Below are 12296 nucleotides of genomic sequence, written 5' to 3'. Positions count from 1 at the left end.
GGCCACTTCATTAGGCTGTTAAACTGCTCCTTAACGCAACTTTCTAATCAGCCAATCACATGGAAGCAACTCAACGCATTTATGCGTGTAGACATGATCAAGACGGTCTGCTGCAGTTCAAACTAAGCATCAGAATGGGGAAGAAAGGGGATTTAAGTGCCTTTGAACGTGGCATGGTTGTTGATGCCAGTTGGGCTGGTCTGAGTATTTCAAAATCTGCTGATCTACTGGGATTTTCACGCACAACCATCTCTAGAGTTTACAGAAAATGATCCGACAAAGAGAAAATATCTAGTGAGCGGCAGTTCTGTGGGCGCAAGTGCCATGTTGATGCAAGAGGTCAGAGGAGAATGCCCAGATTTGAGCTGATAGAAAGGCAACAGTAACTCAAATAACTACTCATTACAACTAAGGTCTGCAGAAGAGCATCTCTGAATATACAACCTGTCTAACCTTGAGGCAGATGGGCAACAGCAGCAGAAGACCAAACCGAGTGCCGCTCCTGTCAGCTAAGAACAGGAAACTGAGGCTTCAATTCACACAGGCTCACCAAAACTGGACAATAGAAGATTGGAGAAACGTTGCCTGGTCTGATGAGTCTCGATTTCTGCAGAACATTCGGATGGTAGGGTCAGAATTTGGCATCAACAACATGAAAGCATGGATTCATCCTGCCTTGTATCAACAGTTAAGGCTGCTGCTGGTGGTGTAATGGTGTGGGGGGTATTTTCTTGGTCCACTTTGGGCCCATTAGTACCAATTAAGCATCGTGTCACCGCCACAGCTTACCTGAGTATTGTTGCTGACCATGTCCATCCCTTTATGACCACAGTGTGCCGTCTTCTGATGGGTAATTCCATCAGGATAACGCACCATGTCATAAAGCGCAAATCATCTCAGACTGGTTTCCTGAACATGACAATGAGCTCACTGTACTCAAATGGCCTCCACAGTCACCAGAGTTCAATCCAATAGAGCTCCTTTGGGATGTGGTGGAACGGGGAGATTCACATCATGGATGTGAATGAAGCTGCAGAAGCTGACAAATCTGCAGCAACTGCGCGATGCTATCATGTCAATAATCTCTGAGGAATATTTCCAGTACCTTGTTGAATCTATGCCACGAAGGATTAAGGCAGTTCTGAAGGCAAAAGGGGGGGTCCAACACAGTACTAGTAAGGTGTACCTAATAAAGTGGCCGTGAGTGTATAATACTAAACAAAAATCCAGTGTATGTTTTGATGAACTCAGATTGTGACTGCTGTCTATGTGTCTAAAGGTGGACTTCAGAAACTACAGTTTATATAATGATCCCTCAGACTGTGCTGTTCTTTACTGCAGGTTTGTTTGAAACATGGTGCAGAATACTAAACATTCACACGAGGATCCCTGTCAGCACCAGCAGCGCTTAAGACGATTAAACTTTGAAATCTGAAAGCTCTTTGTTTTCACATAAAGGTCCGTACGTTCAATTGTACACACATTATACAGGCCTATAGGCAGGTTACGTTGAGGATTTGTGTGAATTTTAACAATTCTGCGACTTACAGTGTGATACTCTTGACACGTCAGAGGGCTATTTATATACAGAAGGTCAGAGATCACACAAGTCTAATGCTGAGTTTCCATCATAGGTTTCCACTGGCACGTAGTGTGCAGTGGAGCCAGCTTTTCAATTCATATGGAAGTTGAGCTTTGATGATGCTCGTGCGGTGCTTTATAGAATTGAAAGCCTCAGAAAAGTTGGTTATTTGTCTACTTCAGGGATGTCCAAACTCTGCTGGAGGCCCAATCAGTTTATATGGACACCGATCATTCGATTTTAATGCGATTAAGACAATACTCTGATTAGGAGTTACCCATGTAAACAGCGATTTTTGATTAATTTAATCCAATTAGGGTCTTAATGGAACTAAAGAGAAGTCGAGTTAAGACATCCCACATAGCAAAATATCTCTGGCCTAGCTCTGGCCAACACAATCAGCTTTTGCTTGGCCCACATGCCACATTGAACCACGGTACGTGACTGTACATACGGTACATGATAGTGCTGTCGCCTCACAGCAAGAAGGTCGCTGGTTTGAGCCTCGGCCGGGTCAGCTGGCGTTTCTGTGTGGAGTTTGCATGCTCTCCCTGCGTTCGCGTGGGTTTCCTCCGGGTGCTCCGGTTTCCCCAACAGTCCAAAGACATGCGGTACAGGTGAATTGGGTAGGCTAAATTGTCTGTAGTGTATTAGTGTGTGGATGTTTCCCAGAGATGGGTTGCGGCTGGAAAGGCATGCGCTGTGTAAAAAAACATGCTGGATAAGTTGGTGGTTCATTCCACTGTGGCGACCCCGGATTAATAAAGGGACTAAGCCGACAAGAAAATTAATGAATGAACTGAACAAATATCAATTCCGCCACATCTCAATATACAGCTTTTATTTCAAAATGAATTAAATTATGGCAGTAAAACATTGTCTAAGATCATTTTTGTTTCTAGTTTAACTAATCTTTCCACAAATATACAATAATATTACATTTGTCAATGAAATAAATTAGTTGTTGGCTGAATTGTACACCTGTCACACTCAAACATTTAATATTAATCTGGTTAAGAGCTTATTAGAAAATAAATAAACTAAATTTGTATATTAAATAGAGCATGAACTTATAGATTGTAAATACACTTTCAATGTGTGATGAGACCTTTTGAAATATTTTTTTATAAATGTGTGTGGTGATGAAAATGACAGAGGTGGAAATTACAAAATAGCTTCACCGATTGCCTTTTATGTATACAAACACTGGTCACACTTTACAATAAGGTTCATTAGTTAATGTTAATTAATGCATTTACTAACATGAACAAACAATGAACAATACATTTACTACTGTAATTGTTTATGTTAGTTAACGTTAGTTATTGAAAATACAGTAGTTCATTGTTAGTTCATGTTAACTCATGGTGCATTAACTATGATTAATAAATGCTGTACATGTGTTGTTCATGATTAGTTCATGTTAGTAAATGCATTACCTAATGAACCTTATTGTAAATTGTTACCAACACTATTATTTACCTTCATTTAGGTTGTTTTTTTAAAAAAACATCTTTGAAGGTACAACATGCTTGCAAATGACGCAGAATAAATATATTTCCTTATCAAGCAATATTTACCTTGATTTTTCTTCGTGTTGTTGATAAAAATTTAAATTCCCTCCATCTTGAAGATGTTCTCAGATGGCACTATTCATTTTTATTGAAACCACCTAAATAATCTCACACAAACTTTTTAAAGCGACATTACAATGTGGTGAAAAAGACACTGATACTGTACGACAGCTATATTGTGCATTAAAAATAATATTGATAATAGTCTCTCATTAATAGGTATAAAACAATTAAGTTATTTCACTAGTGCTTAATTAAGATACATTAATAGATATCAGATAAATAATATTTTAAAATGGTATTTTCACTGTTGAAGTTTAAAAGAGGAATTTGAACTAAATGATATATATTTGGATATATGATCACAGAATATAAAAGTGCCCGTAGTTGAAGAATTATCCGCATATGTCTGTGTTTATTCATTGATAATTTCTTCAAAGCAGCCATTAAACAATATGCATGTGATGAAAACGCCTGGTAAACACGCTGTTTTCCATCTTGTTAATTAGCAAGCACACAATGGAAGAACAGGCGTGCTCTGCCCTGTGTTGAAATGCTGCCAGTGACACTAAATGGCTTTAGTGGAAGCACCGTACTGCGTCCTAACTGGTGCTTTGACACATGATAAAAGAGAACCAGTTGTTTTTTTTTTTTGTACTGATGAACACAAAAGATAATATACTGAATACATTCTTCAAAATATCTTCAACAAAATAAGGAAACTCAAAAGTGTATGGAGCAAGTAAAAGATGAGCAGATCCTTTAGAGATAGACAACATATTCATTGTTTTGTGTGAACTATTTCTTGAATGCTGTTCTGTTGTTTGCTTCAAATGTCTCAATTTCTGCCTGAAACTAAACTAAGTCACATGATTCTAAATGAATACACACTGCAATAAGCGATTAGTTTACTTTATATAAATTCACGAGTTCACCTGCTCAGTCCCCCACCCCCCACCTTTTTTCAAACATTTTGACTCACCCACCTGACTTATCAGGCTCCTCCCAAACTTACATTAGGAACTTTATCAAATGAATAAGCCTGTTCGTTTTGTAAACCCCACCAGTCCTACACCACCCAACCCACTCTGAGCTGGTATCGAACTGGCGACCTTCCGCATGGCAGTCGGTTGCTCTACCAAGGAGGCTTAAGACCATGGCCTCTAGCATCTGTCGCTAGAGCACCTTTAGAGGTCAGAGGAGTGAGGTTTACCTGCACAGCATTCACTAGCTGGCCTCCACTACACTCACCCCCCTAAACCTCACTCCCATCCGGGTCACGGCACCACTGTAACCCCCATTGGTCCTACACCACCCAACCCACTCTGAGCTGGTATTGAACCGGCAACCTTCCGCATGGGAGTCGGTTGCTCTACCAAGAAGGCTATAGACCATGGTCTCTATAGCATCTTTCGCTAGAGCACCTTTAGAGGTCAGAGGAGTGAGGTTTACCTGCACAGCACTCACTAGCTGGCCTCCGCAACACTCACCCCCCTAAACCTCACTCCCATCCGAGTCACGGCGCCACTGTAACCCCCATTGGTTCTACACCACTCAACCCACTCTGAGCTGGTATTGAACCGGCAACCTTCTGCATGGGAGTCGGTTGCTCTACTGGCCTCCGCTACACTTTTAAAGCGATTAGTTGACTTTACATTAAAAAAACTAGTAAATCTGTTGTTTTAAAATTAAGTAAACGTGCATATTTCTACAAATGAAGTCTTCAGCTTAACAGTACAAATTACAAAGGGTTTAGGTAGCTCATCTCTTTTTACAGTGTATATGAATATTATCTCCTTGCCTATTTGTATAAAAATGTAAAGCAAAAGTCTTTACACATTTATTTCCTTTTTCCTCTTTCTTTGTGTCATCATCACTGTGTTCTCAAAGTGTTACTAAAATATCGTTTAGCAGTGGTTCTCAAACTGTGGTAAGTGTGCCACTAGTGGTGCGCGGGCTTACTTCCAGTGGTACGCTTAGGAATCACTGAGTAATGAAAGAAAAAATGAATACAATAAAAAAAAATGACCATATTCTCTTGTTACATCTCAGTCACTTGAGCGTCAAAATTGAACCCACAGGCTAGAAAAAATGAGTAAGAACTGCGGCACAACGTGTTTGCGTATTCCAGGCATACCCAGTTGAAAACATCTTTTCAGAATGCCGCACCGCGAGTAACGTGACAAGAATCAACTGATCAGCTTCATATTTTATATAGAATATAACTTCGTTAGACTTATTATCTCTTACACGGCAGTGCTTAATTTTCTCCATAAATAATTCTCGCATCAGAGTGCAGCAATGCTCTGAGAAAAGCGGGTTCCCTAGCAATCTACATGCAGATTAATGTTTAGATTTCAAAAAGTTTTACAAATACATCATATGTATACATGCAACATATATTTTAAAATCTATTAAAAATTGTATAAATATGAATATGACTTGTTTTTGAACTGTGCAGTGCTGTAGCTGCTTAATTTGGCCAACTTCATTGCTTTATTTCATTACTGGACATTATGGTGGTACTTGGAGGGACCAATTTTTCTGAGGTGGTTCTTGGTGGAAAAAAGTTTGAAAACCACTGTCCTATATGAGTAAAAACAAACATCACACGCATAAATGTGTATCAATGTGTATAAATATTTCAGTTTCCCCCAAAATAACTCTTGCTTCCGTGAACTGATTGACAGGGTCTTTAATCTCTTTACAATTTAGCATGAACAGTAATCCGAATCCCTGTTTGGCACATCGTATTTTTTTTAGAAACTGTATATAAAGCAGCATTAAAATGTTACATAATTACAAGAAGTCCTTTTATAATTCAAATTCAGATAAGCACCGAGTTATTGTGTCCAAATATACAGAACAGAATGTGGAGAGGGTTTGATCTGCACAGTTTTTAACACAGAATGTCAAACGTAGAGCATAAAACGAGTACAGGAAAGAATACATTAATGCACAGAAGTGTTGAAGTGGAGATGAAGAGTGCTGATCACATTCAACACACAATGAAATAAAAGCCATGCCTCGACACAATGAGCTGCCAACATCCAGAAAAACAAAGTTGTAATCTGTGATGTACCGCAATAAGCGTGGTCAATGTGCTTTAAGGCTAAATGACTGGACAACCCTGCAAGTGATCGCTGTGGAGTTAATATGCTAGCATAAGAATTAAAGCTAAACCGCAAAGACAAGTGTAAAATCTAGCAGCGTAGAGTATAGCTGCGTCCGAAATCGCATACTTCCATACTATATAGTATGCAAGCCGAGTAATATGTGCCGAAAACAATTCAAAAACCAGTATGTGAGAAGTATCCGCATGACTTACTACTAATGGCAAGATCCTGAAGTGTGCATCGAATGGATGTCGCACTATTCCACAATGCCTCGATTCATAAATGGGAGTGAAGCGACAAAACTCGCACAGGTAGGTCAAGTGATTACATAATAGCGGATGTAGTATGTCCGAGTTCCATTTATATTGTATAGAATGTACTTTTCTAATGGCAGAGTAGTACATTTAAATTCAAACAGAGTACCTGCTGAGTAGTAGGTGATTTCCGATGCAGCCTATGAATTCGGACATACTACTCGGCCTGCATACTGTTTTTCAAGAGTTCGCCTTTAGCTGATGGTTGATTATAAAGCGTGTTTGGCATGCAGTCCCGGGAGAGAGCTCTAAGCTTGAGAGATCCTTGAGCCTGTGGCTCCACCCCATTGCAGGGTGAGAGGGTAGGCTGAGGCCCCATTTACACTAGTGCGTTTTAGTTTTAAAACAGTGTTTTAGATCAAAAACGAACCGTGTCCACACTAGCGTTTCAGAAAATATTTCCGCCTACACTACGCCACCAAAAACGTATAAAGCGTGACCATTCCACACTCTGGGCATGCGCGTTCTAGTATAAACAGAAAGCATGTGTCTCGCTCGGCATTTGGTTATTGTTAGTCAACAAACGCCGGTTGAACAATGAACGCAATGGCAAAGAAAGCGAGAGGTATTTTTGTGAACAGACGACGAGGTCGAGTTGTTACTAAACGTAGCAAATAAATAACTGCACAATGGCGCCTAAAACAGACAATAGTGCAAACAACGCTCCCATTTCTGTGTCCATGTTGTTGTTTACAGTGAAGGCTGGTCTGCTGTCTTCAGGTAGTGTTAAAGCCATGTGTTATAGTCATGTGATAGGGGCTTGACGAATAAGGGAGGGATACGCAATGACACAAAAGCCCCAATCAGATAGGCGAATCTCAGCAGCCCCGCCTCCGTTTTCAGATGTCTCCGTTTTCCCTCATCCACACTGAGACGGAGCAGCAGCATTTTAGAATGAAAACGGCCTCTCCAGCGTTTCCAAAACGCTCCGTTTTCTGCGCTCGAAAACTCTGGCGTAGCGTGGACGGATGGCGTGACCGTAGCAAAACTTACACGTTTTAAAACTAAAACGCATTAGTGTAAACGGGGGCCTGAGTTTAGGTAGGTCTCGAGAACTCTCCTGCTTGATGATGGTAGAATTAGATGAATGCTATAGAAAGTGAATACTGGATTCAACGCTTGTCTATGATGTCAATTTAGTTTTGTCAATTAACTTGTGTCACATGTTTTTTTGTCTGTGGAAGGAAACCGGAGAGCCCGGGGAAAACCCACACATACACCTGGAGAACATGCAAACTCCACACATAAACGCCGACTTGGCCAGGTAAGATCTGAGCCAGTGACATTCATGCTGTGAGGTAATCATGCTAACCATTAGGCCTCCGTGCTGCCATGACAAGGAAATGGGAGGAGTAGTGGTGGAAGGGGGGGATTCTTCAAGACAAAGATGGCTAAGATAAGATACTCTGGTTATTTATAGTGATTTATGAATCATCTGATTGGTGAATCATGCGTTAGCTAATGAGGACCAGCTGCTATCAATCATAAGCGCGTGCTCATCTCGAAATTAGTTTATAAATAAACTTCACTTAGCGTACTACATAGTTTGGAAGTATGCGATTTTGGACGCAGCCTAAGTCTCAAATACTACAACTGAAGAAAACATGGCCGACGGGCAGCACCAGTTATGAAGCAGATATTAAAGGGAAAGTTCACTCAAAAATGACCCTTACAAACCTTAATGAGTTTCTTTTTATTTCTGTTGAACACAAAATACGATATTTTGAAGAATGTTGGAAACGGACAGCCATTGACAACCATACACAAAAAAATGCCGTTTGCTGTGTGTTTGTTCAAACTACTTGTTTGAAATGAGCTGAAACTACACAATTTAACTTTATCGTTTTATGTTCAATTCACTTACATTTGTAAAAACTAATAAGTTAACACAATTTCTTCATGTTGTCCCAACACAAATATGTTGAATGGAGTTTATTTATAAACTAATTTCGAGAGGATCACATGCTTATGATTACTTGCGGCTGGTCTCGCATTATCCAATTTGTGATTCACAAATCAGATGACTCCTAAGCCACTATAAATACCCTAAGTTCCGTATAACAGCCATCTTCCTTTTGGAGAATCCCTCCCCCCCCCCTCCCCCTCCACCCATTCTCCTCATCCTTTCTTCGTTGGGTGGCACGGTGGCCCAGTGGTTAGCACTGGCCTCACAGCAAGAACGTCACTGGTGCTTACCAAGCCAGCTGACATTTCCGTGCAGAGTTTACACGTTCTCCCCATGCTCACATGGATTTCCCCCAGATTCCCCGGTTTCCTCCCACCGTCCAAAAACATGCAACTTAAGTTAATTGACTAATCCAAATCGGCACCATAGACATGCTCCTGGTAAGTAGTCATCTCTTAACAGCAATCACTCAATCATTACCAACTACAGCAGGGGAGTTCTCGAATTCTACCTGAGCTCAAACTCCCCTCTTGCCTTACAACGGTAGGAAGCCCCGGGCTCAAGGATCTTATGAGCTCAGGGTTCTCTCCAGGGACAGCATGCCAAACCCGCTTTATAATTTATATAATTCATCAATTTTAATACAAACAAGCTTTAAATCATCAGCTAAGTGTGAACTCTTAAAATACTGGGTTCCACACAATCCTTCATGTTGTGCCAAAAGAAATCGATTAAGCAAATCATTTTTACAAACTTAAGTCGACTGAACATAAAACAAAAATGTAGAATTATGTTGGTTCAACTCATATTGTATAAGTAGTTTGAACAAACAACAAATGTACTGTTTTTGAGTGTAGAAAAGAAAAAGTGTGGATATCAATGGCTCATGGTTTACAACGCTCTTCAAAACATCTTCATTAGTGTTCAACACAAGAGTGAAACTCATTGGATGAGTAAAGGATGACCGAATTTTCATTTTTAGGTGAACTGTCCCTTTTATGAACCGAAGATTCTGGAACATCCAGATATTGCTTTCTGTCCGTATGTGTGTAAAGGTTGCATTCAGTTGTCAGAAATATTTAAAAAATGAACGTTCAACTGCTTTATACTGTACAATTGAGCTACAAACAACAAATGACGGTTCACTTTAGTTTAAAGTGTCCTTGTTAGGGTGTAAATATACAGTTGACAGTTGAAGTCAAAATGATTCGGCCCCACTGTGAGTTTTTTTTTCTTTTTCAATTATTTCCCAAATGATGTTTAGCAGAGCAAGGGATTTTTCACAGTATTTACTATAATATTCTTTACTTCTAAATAAAGTCTTATTTGTTTTATTTTGGCTAGAATATTTGAATAATAATGTTTTTTTAAATTTTTAAGAAACATTTTAAGATCAATATTTTTAGCTCCCTTAACTGACCTTTTAGCTGCCTAACTGACCTAGATAAGCCTTTAAGTGTCACTTAAAGCTGAATACTAGTCTCTTGAAAATGTTCTAGTACAATATTATGTACTGTCATCATGGCAAAGATAAAATAAATCAGTTTTAAAACTACTGTGTTTAGAAAAGCTTTAAAAAAACTTATTTTCATCAAACTGAAATTTGGGTGGGGGGGAAGTACAGGGGGCTAATAATTCAGACTTCAATTGTACTTAGTGATAATATCAAACACCATGCACTTTTCTTAAGAAGATTAGATTTTGGTTTGCATGTGATTATGCATATTTTCTATAGTAAGCACATGTGCAACAAGGTCCCGGTAAAATAAAGTGTTATATATATATGATTCAGCATTTCACTGAAAACTGACAAACACTGTGATGACCACTCGGTTGATTAACTGCATAATTACACATTGAGATGGGCAGGACAGTTGTTCCTTTTGAGATGTTCAATTTCACATTGCGCATTCAGTCGTCACAACACCAAGAACTTGTTTTAAAATTGTTTTTTAAAACAACTTTGAAAGGGTTGTCAAAAGTAGTGACTTGCTGGACCAATCAGTAAGTTAAAGTCTGTGTAAATTGGAAGTTATTGCAGACTTTTATGTCAGTTTAAAAACGTATTTCCAATTAAAACTGAATATCGAGTAGTTTACAGGAGGACTGTCATTTCAGACAGGAAGCATTCATTTTCCTTCTTCTAAAGCTGTGGTCACACTAAAGTTTGTGTGCGAAGTTCTGTCGCATGGCGTTGCAAAATGGGCAGGACTAAACAAGATGATTAAACAATTAAAAAAGGGAGCGATTGGTCCATGTTTTACATTTCTGTCCAGAGAGGTCATGTGTTGATCCTAGTGTGTTTCACACAATCATGTGATTCGATTTCGCAGGTCAGAGTTCACAAAGCTTGAACTTTCCAACGCATCGAAATGCGAAACTTGCAGCACGAGCTTGCAATTCCGGTCTAACACATTTGCATGCTTTTGAATGGAAGTCTATGGGAAGAAAAGTGCAGTGCGACCACAACTTTATTCCCTTCTTGCTGTAAGGCAACTGTGCTGACCACTGAGCCACCAGAAAGGAAGAAAACGGTCAGTTTTTGATTAAAGCTGACCAAAATACTTGCTTTTTTTCCCTCCAGTGGATTAACTTGCACATTTTAACTGTTCACCTAAAGCCTAACAATGTGTGTTAGCCATATAAACACTGAAATTTTATTTCATATGGACTTTACACACCTAATTTGCCATGGTGTTTACTTTTCAACAGATTTGCCTGTGTTTGGCTACAATGATCATTTCTGGACACTGATCCAGACATCGGAGCATTTGAAAAGGCGCTTTAAATGTTAGAGGTAAAAGGTCACCTTAAAATTATTATTTTTAATATAAAGCCGATACTTTTGACAACACTATAAATGTCAGTAAGTGAAATGCTCTAGACTCTCATTGGCATAAATACACATGTATGTGTGAAATGGTCAAAATAACATTAGTAAAAAAGGGTGAAACATCCTAAAGCCCAAAGCATACTTCAGATTTTATCAGTACACTACATTATGAGAATAGTGTGCATCATGTGACGCTCACAACCCATTTATTTCAACCGCTCATACAACATAAGCACTGATCACACCTGCAGCTTCAGGTGTTTTTACATCCTTTAATTTGTTCACAAAGCGTCAACACTTAAAGCCCTGGTATGCTTCACACACTATCGAAGAAAAAAAAAACTGAAATGACATCATTCTGAACAAAATCCAGCCAAAACGAGCTATTTTTGAGCTTGTTTTGGTAGTTTAAAACAGCCCACCAAAACCAACTGTTTAAGGGGATTTCTTTTTGGTCCCAAACTCCTTTGAGCTACCATTAGTCCATGTCGATTACGCAATCAATGGGTGTGTTCTGGAACACAGAACTGCCATCTTAGACGTGATTTGGAGATCAGAATCAAACAGGAGAAAAATATCCAGCACACCATTGTTACAGTCGGTGTCTGTCCACTGCAAATGTAAAGCAATGTAGCATACGGCGGTGACGATTTCGATGAAGAAGGCTGTTGTCAGATATTTAAAAAAAACTACATCCTTTCTCAACTGCCACTGTTGTATTTAGCAGTAGCCTAAACTCAAGCAGACACTTAAAAAAAAACCCTGTCTCTTGCAGTGTGGGGTTGTCGGAGTGTTCGAAAACGGTCACTTAGCCTTTTCGAAATTCTTTATATTCTTACGAGGACCGAAAAAAAAAGCTCAGTTTAAAGTATACCAGAGCCTTTAACCTGTTTGTTTCACAGTTGGAACTTAAAAACCAGAACAAAAACAGCAACAGACTGTTGAGGCAACAATAAAAAAAAAACACTTTG

Source organism: Danio rerio, chromosome 10 (genome assembly GCF_049306965.1).
Source record: "Danio rerio strain Tuebingen ecotype United States chromosome 10, GRCz12tu, whole genome shotgun sequence".
In the NCBI taxonomy this organism is placed as follows: Eukaryota; Metazoa; Chordata; class Actinopteri; order Cypriniformes; family Danionidae; genus Danio; species Danio rerio.
The sequence above is the reverse complement of the archived record's forward strand: the minus strand, read 5'-3'. Positions refer to the sequence as shown.